Source organism: Cynara cardunculus (assembly GCF_001531365.2).
Source record: "Cynara cardunculus var. scolymus isolate 2C chromosome LG 8, CcrdV1, whole genome shotgun sequence".
NCBI lineage: Eukaryota > Viridiplantae > Streptophyta > Magnoliopsida > Asterales > Asteraceae > Cynara > Cynara cardunculus.
Genome location: NC_037535.1, coordinates 16,859,585 through 16,869,129, shown reverse-complemented (window position 1 = coordinate 16,869,129; position 9,545 = coordinate 16,859,585). Strand labels below are relative to the sequence as shown.

Here is a 9,545-nt window from a genome sequence, read left to right as displayed (position 1 = left end):
ACCCCTTTTGTTGGGTGAATTCTTTTTATAAAATTCTGATTTTTTTTCGTTACTCATTTCAGTCCTTTTTGCCTTATATTTTTAGGGTGTTACAATATTTGACAAACTTTTTTGTGGGTGAATGATTTAAGATGTATGCAGCACATGCAACTGCTTCAACCCATAATTCATTTGGCAAATTCTTCTCTTTTAACATACTTCTTGCCATCTCAAGTAATGTGCAGTTTTTGCGCTCTGCCACCCTATTTTGTTGGGGTGTATAGCGAGTGGTAAACTGATGTAAAATGCCTTCATTTTGTAGAAATTCTTTAAAAACATGGCTATTATATTCTCTCCCACAATCTGATCTTAGAGTTTTAATCTCCTTGTCTCTTTGTTTTTCAACAAAAACTTTGAAGTTCTTGAATCTTTCAAAAACTTCTGATTTTTCTTTTAGAAAATAAACCCAAAGCTTTTCTACTATAATCATCTGAGGACATATGTCTGTGTGTATAAGTTCAAGAGGTTGTGCGACTCTCCATACCTTTTCTTGTGGAAAAGAATTCCTTGAATGCTTTCCAAGAGCACAACTCTCACAGGCTTCATTTGACACAAATAGTTTAGGCATTCCTCTTACTATATTCTGTTCACACATCTGATCCAGGTAACCAAAATTAACATGTCCAAGTCTTTTGTGCCAGAGTTGAGCCAATTGTTGATCTGTCATCTTGAATGCAAACGATGAATCTTCAAGAAATCTTAAAGGAAACATTTTGTTGGAAGTCATACTAATATTTCCCAGAAGATTATGATTCAAGTCTCTAATTCCTTTTTGTAGGATTCATGCAAACGATGAATCTTCAAGAAATCTTAAAGGAAACATTTTGTTGGAAGTCATACTAATATTTCCCAGAAGATTATGATTCAAGTCTCCAATTTCACACATGTTTTGTTTGAAATGCAAATCATACCCCTTCAATAAGAGTTGTCCAATGCTCAACAGTTTATGTTTTAAACCCTGCACATAATAAACGTTTTGAATCTTCTTGATGCCCTTCTTTGTTTTGACTAAAACATCACCAATCCCTTTCACATCTAGTCGTTTATCATCACCAGTATGCACTTCCTTTTTGTAGGATTCATCAATAAACACAAACAAATCCTTATTACCAGACATATGGTTACTGCACCCGTTGTCAAGGTACCAATAATCATCTGTTTCATCATGAGAACCAAACAACATAAAGAAAGTCTCATGATCATTCTCATCCTCTTTGTGCACAAAACTAGCACCCTTTTCTTCTGCAATTCGCCTTTTACAGAATCTTTTTGTATGTCCAAACTTCAAACAATGATAACATTGTATTTGTGACAGAGGTCTCCCTTTTCCTTTCTCCCTGCTTGTATTTTCGACATTTTTTTCCTTACCCAGATCACTAGTCTTCTGTTTATCGTATGAATTTAAACTTGTAGATTGAACTTGAAAGGCTTGATCAGATGATGTCGAACTTGTGTTGTCAAATTGTTTAAGCCTTAACTCATGAGACTGCAAAGTTCCAATCAAACTTTCTAATGTCATGGTTGAGACATCCTTCGATTCTTCTATGGCCACCACCACATATTCGAATTTTCTAGTCAGACTTCGAAGAATCTTTTATATGATCCTGGTATCTTCAAGGATTTCACCATTAATACGCATCTGGTTAACAAGGAGAATTACTCGATTGTAATAATCTTCAATTGAATCTGAGTCTTTCATATGCAGGTTATCAAATTCGCATCTGAGTGTCTGGAGTCTAACCAATTTGACTTTCTCTTCCCCTCTATAAGTCTTATTCAACGTATCCCAGGCCTGCTTGGATGTATTCGAATTGGAGATTCTCTCAAAGATCATTTCATCCACTGCTTGATATATAAAGAACAACGCCTTCCTGTCTTTCTTTTTTATTTCTTTTAATTCTGCAAGTTCTTGTGTCGTTAATTTCAAAATATCATCTGGTTCAATGAATCCATTTTCAATGATGGACCAAAGATCTTGAGATTCATACAAGACTTTCATTTGAATGTTCCATTGATGGTAATTTCTACCATTAAGTTTCGACAATTGGGGTTGCAAACCTTTACCAGATAAAGTCATGGGCTCTGATACCAGTTTGTTGGGAAGATTAACACACCATACAGAGAATCGATAACCACAATACTGCAATTTTATTCATAAACCAATCTGATGTTTACATCAATCATATCCGAGTACATACAACACATATATATACATACAGACTGAACCATTGCGTCTGTTCATAGTAACTGTCAATAACTACCAAACATAATAATTGTCTAGCTTACTTTCTAATATCCCACAGAATAAAAAGAAGCAAACAAGCTTCTATTAGGACTGGATGTTTGGTTAGGGACCGCGCGAACGCAGGCCCCCACTAACACAAATTATGACGTAGGCTTGACCACTTGGGCCGACCTTAAGCTGGCACCCCTCCTAAGTGCAATGGAGGTCACCAACCTAGAAAATAGGCCTCATTGATCACTCATTGATCCCGTCCAGGTAAGTAAGTAAAAAGTTGTAAAACAGTCTTCTTATATGGCTTTTCCTGTGGCTGCAGCTTTCATTCCAACACCCATGTGGGATCTTAATTACTAGTTTTATATGATTATTTATGTTTATAATTATATAAATGCACTTTGGTTTGTACATAAGAAACCTTTAGAGAATGATCATGTATTTAGAGAAGGAATTAGACAACAAAATCACTAAAGGAACGTAGGACAGAAAAATGAAACAAGGATTCACCATGGATAATGAATGCCAACCTTTGTGGTATGGGATCTTGTATAACTTGAAAAATATACTTCAATTAAATGAGATGTTCTAAATCGGGTTTGGGTTAATTGTTAGAGGCATTCCAAAAAAAAGAAAGGAAACCTCTCCAAAAATAGGCGTATGCCACTTGTTGTAATGAGCACACGGTATTCTGTAGTAAAAGGCGAAAGAATAGTTCGCTTGGTTCCACATCTGGTTTGTTGACGTGTATTGACCATTATAATTGGTTCCAGAATACGAGTACAGGATTAATGACACAACTTATAGATTATTAGTACCCTAAAAATAATTGGTTCTTCGAAATAGGAATCAACTTAAAGTTGATTTCTATTCGGAACATCACTTCATTGTTGGAACTTCCACCAGCCTTGGTGTTAAAGCTGATTTCATATTTCGAACTTCCACCAGCCTTATGGGTGTCAAAGATCGCTAACGAAGTCAGGACCGTTTTTTGGCGGTTTGAGTGGTCTAGCGGTTCTATACAATCTGAAAAATAGCCAGACTGTGAGAATATAATTACTACTTGACACAACAACCACCACCATGATCCCAACTATCAAACTATGTGACTCTAGGGCCACAAACCATAACAAGTTTCTTGGATTCAAAAAATTATAACAAGTTTCTTGGATTCAAAAAACCATAAGAATCTGAATAATCCCAAGTGAACCAGAGAAGGAGAAAGAAATTGGATGTCCAGGTTGAAACAGTGTCTTGACAACAATTAGTATCAACTTCATCAGTAGCTCTATAATCTGAAGCCACCCAAAACATTTAACTTGATTCAGTCGTTATTGTTAAAAGATGCTTTGAACTTACAATCTTTACTTTTGAATGATAGGTAATGTTGAAAGGAATCAGATAAGTATGCTTTATATGAAGTCAGGGACTGCGCCTCACAGTGAGTAGAAGATCAGGGTTAGCGGAGTAATATTCATAAAGTTGGAGGGTCTTTCCTGTCAATTCTGGATTCTTATATAAAGGGCATATTCTGCAGATCACAATTTCATTCAGATTCATTTTGTTTACATCTCATACATTTGTATTCTCTCTCTATTTCTAGAAGTTACGAAGATACATATTAGGTTAAGTTTTGTTCATAAAATTGTTAATCATTTTGATTAACAAATAGTTAGGTTTGCCTTTATATTTTTCTTTGTATGTTGTTCAAATCATTGAATAAATATATTTTCATATATTTGTTCATGGTATCARAGCCTCAGATCTGGTTTCGCTATTTCGTAAGAGGTTGCGTGCTCGAGTTCTGCTGGTCTTATCAATTTGTGTTCAAAGCTTCCAGGTAAACTCTTCATCTTCCTTCTTGTTCTTGAGTAAATGATCGCCTCTGTCGAAGCCATACAGATCTGTCGATCTTCTTTGTGCCGACTCATATGGCGTAATACTCTTGTTATTTCTTTTGAATCGTTGTTGAGATGTGGTATTTCTTGTATATCTTCGTTCTTATCTTGATTAGTAATATGTACATGATCAGATCTAGTTGTGGGTTTCTAAGATCCTTTTAARGTCTCGATTTACCATTTCGATCTGTTATACATATCTGCTTCTTGTGTTCTGTTTGTTTGGATATACATGCTCGATTTTTTTGTTTGGTTACAGCCATACATATATGTGGTCTGTATTATATTCGTTAGATCTGAATCTTTTTTCAAATCTGGTGTAAGCTTTCTATGTTTATAATCAGATTCGTTATTTTGTTTGGTTACAACCATATCACAATATATGGTATGCATCATATTTTTAGATCTGTATCATTTTTCGAATCTGGGTAACCCTCCTATGCTTATGGTCAGATCTGTTATATTTGCACATTGTTTACATAATATTAGATCTTACGGTTCATGCCTTTAGACTTGGATTGTTCTTATGGTTGTCACAGTCATATCAATATATATGCGCTGTGTCATCTTTCTTTAAGATCTGTTATTAGTTCTTTATGTTTGTTCTTGGATCTGGTTGTTATAATGTTTCGTATATGTACTGTGTTTACCCTGTTTAGAGTTGTTTTGTTCCTGCTTTACGTGATCCTATCGGCAAAATCTCTTGGGATCCTTGAGGTTCCAATCTGTCTGTTCAGGCTATCCTGGTTCGTATATTCCTTCTTTAACCCTTGGTTAAAGCTTTRTTGCTGATTGTCAGGTTTGGCTTCCTCTGTTCTTCCTTTGTGCATTTGTTCTGTGTTTCTGTTTTCTGTGTGTTTTTCTTTTTTTTAAGGAGCTAGACAGTTAGCTTGACCTAGCACTCTAAGTGTTTTAGGAATCCTGCTTTCATCTGTCTTAGTTTCCTTTGTGTGCCTTTCTATATGTCTGGTTCTGAGCTTGTCACTAGTAGACCAATGGATTCCAAAATCACCAATCTTGATTTTGGACATCCATTGTATCTGCACCCTAGTGATACGAGCGGAACACCTCTGTTAACTATGAAACTGTGTGGGACGGATAATTACAAGGTTTGGTCATGTGCTATGATTCTTGCTCTTGAAACAAAAAATAAAATCGGTTTCATTGATGGATCCTGTCCCAGACCTCTTAATGATCCCCTTCTTGAAAAACAATGGGACAGATGTAACTCAGTGGTCCTTTCATGGATTTTGAGTTCTTTGACGGAAGATTTATTTTTAGGTCAAGTTTTTTCTAAAGAGGCCTCAAAGGTTTGGGACGAATTAAAAGAGACATATGATAAAATTGACGGGTCTGTCATGTTCAATCTGTATCAAAAAATAAATTCCTTGTGTCAAAATGGATCTTCTGTTTCTGATTACTATCACAGATTAAACTCATTATGGAAACAGTTTGACGCCATTGTTAAACTTCCTACTTGTACATGTAATGCCTCACACGAATTTTTGGAACACACAAATCTGATCAAACTTATGCAGTTTCTTATGGGTCTGGATGATTTATACCAGCCCATAAGGAGCAATATTCTCACGAGGGATCCTTTACCATCTGTCAAAACTGCTTTCTCTATTGTCTCTCGCGAAGAGTCTCATCGTGGTAGTAATGTGTCCTCATCTAAAACCAAGTCTCAAAACTCTGCATTTTTTAGCAAGTCCACAGATAATAAAAAACGTTTTGGGAAAAATACTCTGCTAAATTGTAAACATTGTGGCATGACGGGACACACCATTGAAAGGTGTTTCAAGCTGATTGGTTTTCCTAATAACTCTCAAAATCGATCTAGACCTCAAAATTCTAATTTCAAAAATAACTTTAGCAACAATAATGCTAATGTCTCTGATATTACTCACTCTAAGAATACCCAATCTGTCACCCCTTTTCCTTTCTCTGAAGAACAGATAAATAAACTTCTTGGGCTTATTGAACAAAAACAACCATGTGAGGAAGCTTCTGCTAATATGGCAGGTATTAACCTTCTTTCTGGTTGGATCATTGATTCTGGAGCGAATCAGCACATGACACATAACTCCAAAATTTTGAAAAATACGGTTGACATCTCTGAGCTTGATCTTAGAGTTTGTCATCCTAATGGCACTAAAGCCAAAATAAACAAAATTGGTGATTTTAAGTTGACAAATAATGTCATTTTGTTTGATGTGTTGGTAGTTCCAGACTTCAATGTTAATTTACTATCTGTTCACAAATTAACAAAGGACAATAATGTTTTTGTTGGTTTTGATAAAACTAAATGTTATATCCAGGATTCACTACGAAAGAACGTAGTGGGGACTGGTAGTGAGGAAGGGGGTCTATATTACTTTGACCAAAAGTTTCAGGGTGAGTCCTCGTGTGCCATAACTGTTTCTAATATGTCTTCTGTTCCTTCTGCCCAATTATGGCATTCTCGTTTAGGCCATCCTGCTAGTCAAGTGTTGAAATTACTTAAAAATGACCTTAGAATTGATAGTGACTGCTATGGTCCTTGTGAGATTTGCCATAAGGCAAAGCAAACCCGTGAAAGTTTTGATTCTAGTGTTCATAAAACTAAAAGTTTAGGTGACTTGGTTCATCTTGATGTATGGGGTCCGTACCATGTTCAGACCAAAGAAGGTTTTAAATACTTTTTGACTGTCGTTGATGATTACACTAGAGCTGTCTGGGTTTTTTTACTTAAAGGTAAATATGAAGTGGAGGAAAACATTATTACATTTTACAATCTGCTTAATACTCAGTTTGAAAAGGCTGTTAAAATTTTTAGAACTGACAATGGTTCTGAATTTATGAGTAAAAGTTTAAGTGATTTTTTCAAAAACAAAGGTATTTTACACCAGACTTCCTGTGTCTACACACCCCAACAGAATGGGGTGGTGGAAAGAAAACATCGTCATCTTTTAAATGTTGCTAGGGCTTTATTATTTCAGGGAGGAGTTCCGCTTAACTTGTGGAGTGAATGTATTCTCACTGCCACCTACTTGATTAATAGAACTCCCTCTTCTGTTCTTAACGGTAAGTGTCCCTATGATCTGGTCTATGGGTTCAAACCTGTTCTTTCTCATCTTAAATGCTTTGGATGTTTGTGTTTTGCTAGCATACCTAATGTCACTGATAAGTTTTTGCCAAAATCTGAAAAATGTGTGCTTTTAGGATATGCTGGCTCTCAAAAGGGCTATAAATTGCTTAGTTTGGAAACAAAGAAAATTGTTGTTTCTCGGGACGTTAAATTTTACGAAAACATCTTTCCTTTTAAAATGAGAATAAATAAAATTGATGAACCCAATCATGATGATGTTATCAGATTAAATTTCTTTCTATATAGTTCATCTAATGAAAATGTGGATAAAACTCCCAATGATGAACCTCGAGACAACTCCACTGATGGATCTACTTCTCAGTCAAGATCTGATTTCAACACTTATAATATGCCTGGTAGCCAAACTAGAGCTGCCACTGAGGAGCCACTTGGCAGCACAACTGAGTCTTTATCTAGTGACTYTTTAAATCAAGTCAGTAATAATATTGAACGAGTTACCAGTAGGCAACTCATGAGTAGCACTGAAGTGGCTGCCGGTATACAATCTAATGATGATCATTCGTCTAGTCTCAGGTCTGAGGGTAGTTCTAGGTTGTCTTCTAGTTCAGAAGCTAGAAAATCTACCAGAGTGTCTAATTTTCCTAAAAAATTTGATGACTATGTTGTTGAAGGAAAAGTTAAATACGGATTAGAGAAGGTGGTTAATTATTCACTTTTGTCTTCTGAAAATATGTGTTTTGTGTCCTGTTTAAATAAATCTGTTGAACCAAAGAATTTTCATGAAGCTTGTAATGATCCTAATTGGATAGAGGCTATGAATAATGAAATGGAGGCCTTATATAGGAATGGTACTTGGATTGTTACTACCTTACCCCCTGGTAGAAAACCCATAGGCTGTAAGTGGATTTATAAGATTAAGTATAAATCCACGGGTGAGATTGAAAGGTATAAAGCCAGACTAGTAGCTAAAGGCTACAGTCAGAGGGAGGGATTAGACTATGAAGAAACATTTTCTCCAGTCGTAAAAATGGTCACCGTTAGATGTGTTGTTTCTTTAGCTGTTCAAAACAGTTGGAGTCTTTTCCAGTTAGATGTAAATAATGCTTTTTTGTATGGTGATCTGAATGAAGAAGTTTATATGACTCTCCCAGAAGGCTATTATGATACCAAAGATAAACATGTGTGTAAGTTGGTTAAGTCACTATATGGGTTAAAACAGGCACCACGACAGTGGTATGCCAAGTTGTCTTCCTGTCTTATTGAACATGGTTTCATTCAAAGCATAAATGATTATTCTTTGTTTACAAAGAAATTTGATTCTGTGTTTGTAATTCTTCTTGTTTATGTTGATGATATAGTTGTAACTGGAAATTCTGTTTCAGAAGTTAACAATATTAAGAATTTCTTGAAAGGAAAGTTTTTAATAAAAGATTTAGGAAAACTAAAATTCTTCTTGGGTATTGAAATTTTAGAATACGGTAATAGTATTTGTATGTCACAAAGAAAATACTGTTTAGAACTTCTTAATGATTTTGGTTATTTAGGTTCTAAACCATGTAACACTCCCATGGATATGAATTTGGTTATTACTGATTCTTCTAATGTAAATGATCCTCCTTTAACTGATCAAACTGGCTTCCAAAGGTTAATTGGAAGGTTGATATATTTGTTAGCTACTAGACCTGATATTTCCTTTGCTGTTCATTGCTTGAGTCAATTTATGCACTCACCAAGGCAGTCACACTTAAAGCTTGCACTCAGGGTTCTCAGGTATTTAAAACTCTCTCCAGGTAAAGGAGTTAGTTTTACAAAATCTAATAATTTTTCTCTAACAGCCTATGTGGACGCAGACTGGGGTAAATGCTTGTCATCAAGACGTTCGGTAACTGGTTTCTGCATATTTTTAGGTTCTTCAATGATATCGTGGAAGAGTAAGAAACAAAGCACTGTTTCACGCTCTTCTGCAGAGTCAGAATACAGGGCAGTGGCATCGGTATCTTGTGAAGTATTGTGGGTGTTAAAGATACTTTCTGATCTTAATATTTCTGATTTATTACCTGTTTCAGTACACTGTGACAATAAATCTGCCATTCAAATAGCAAATAATCCTGTGTTTCACGAAAGAACTAAACATATTGAAATTGATATTCATTTTGTTCGTGAAAATATTAATAAAGGTTTGTTAAAAGTTGAAAAAATCCTTTCCTCTGAACAACCAGCTGATATATTCACAAAGGCTCTTGGAATCAATCAACATAATTACTTATGTTCAAAATTAAAA

General features: G+C 35.3%; 1 non-coding gene and 1 pseudogene across 1 annotated transcript; both read right to left on the bottom strand.

The window, feature by feature from the left end:
* Positions 1–2,386: 2,386 nt before the first annotated feature.
* Positions 2,387–2,547, bottom strand: LOC112517512. Its single transcript, XR_003069707.1, has one exon. It is a non-coding gene; the product is annotated as a U1 spliceosomal RNA (small nuclear RNA).
* A 347-nt stretch (positions 2,548–2,894) lies between these two features.
* On the bottom strand, positions 2,895–3,040 carry LOC112517537 (annotated as a pseudogene).
* Between the last annotated feature and the right edge of the window lie 6,505 nt (positions 3,041–9,545).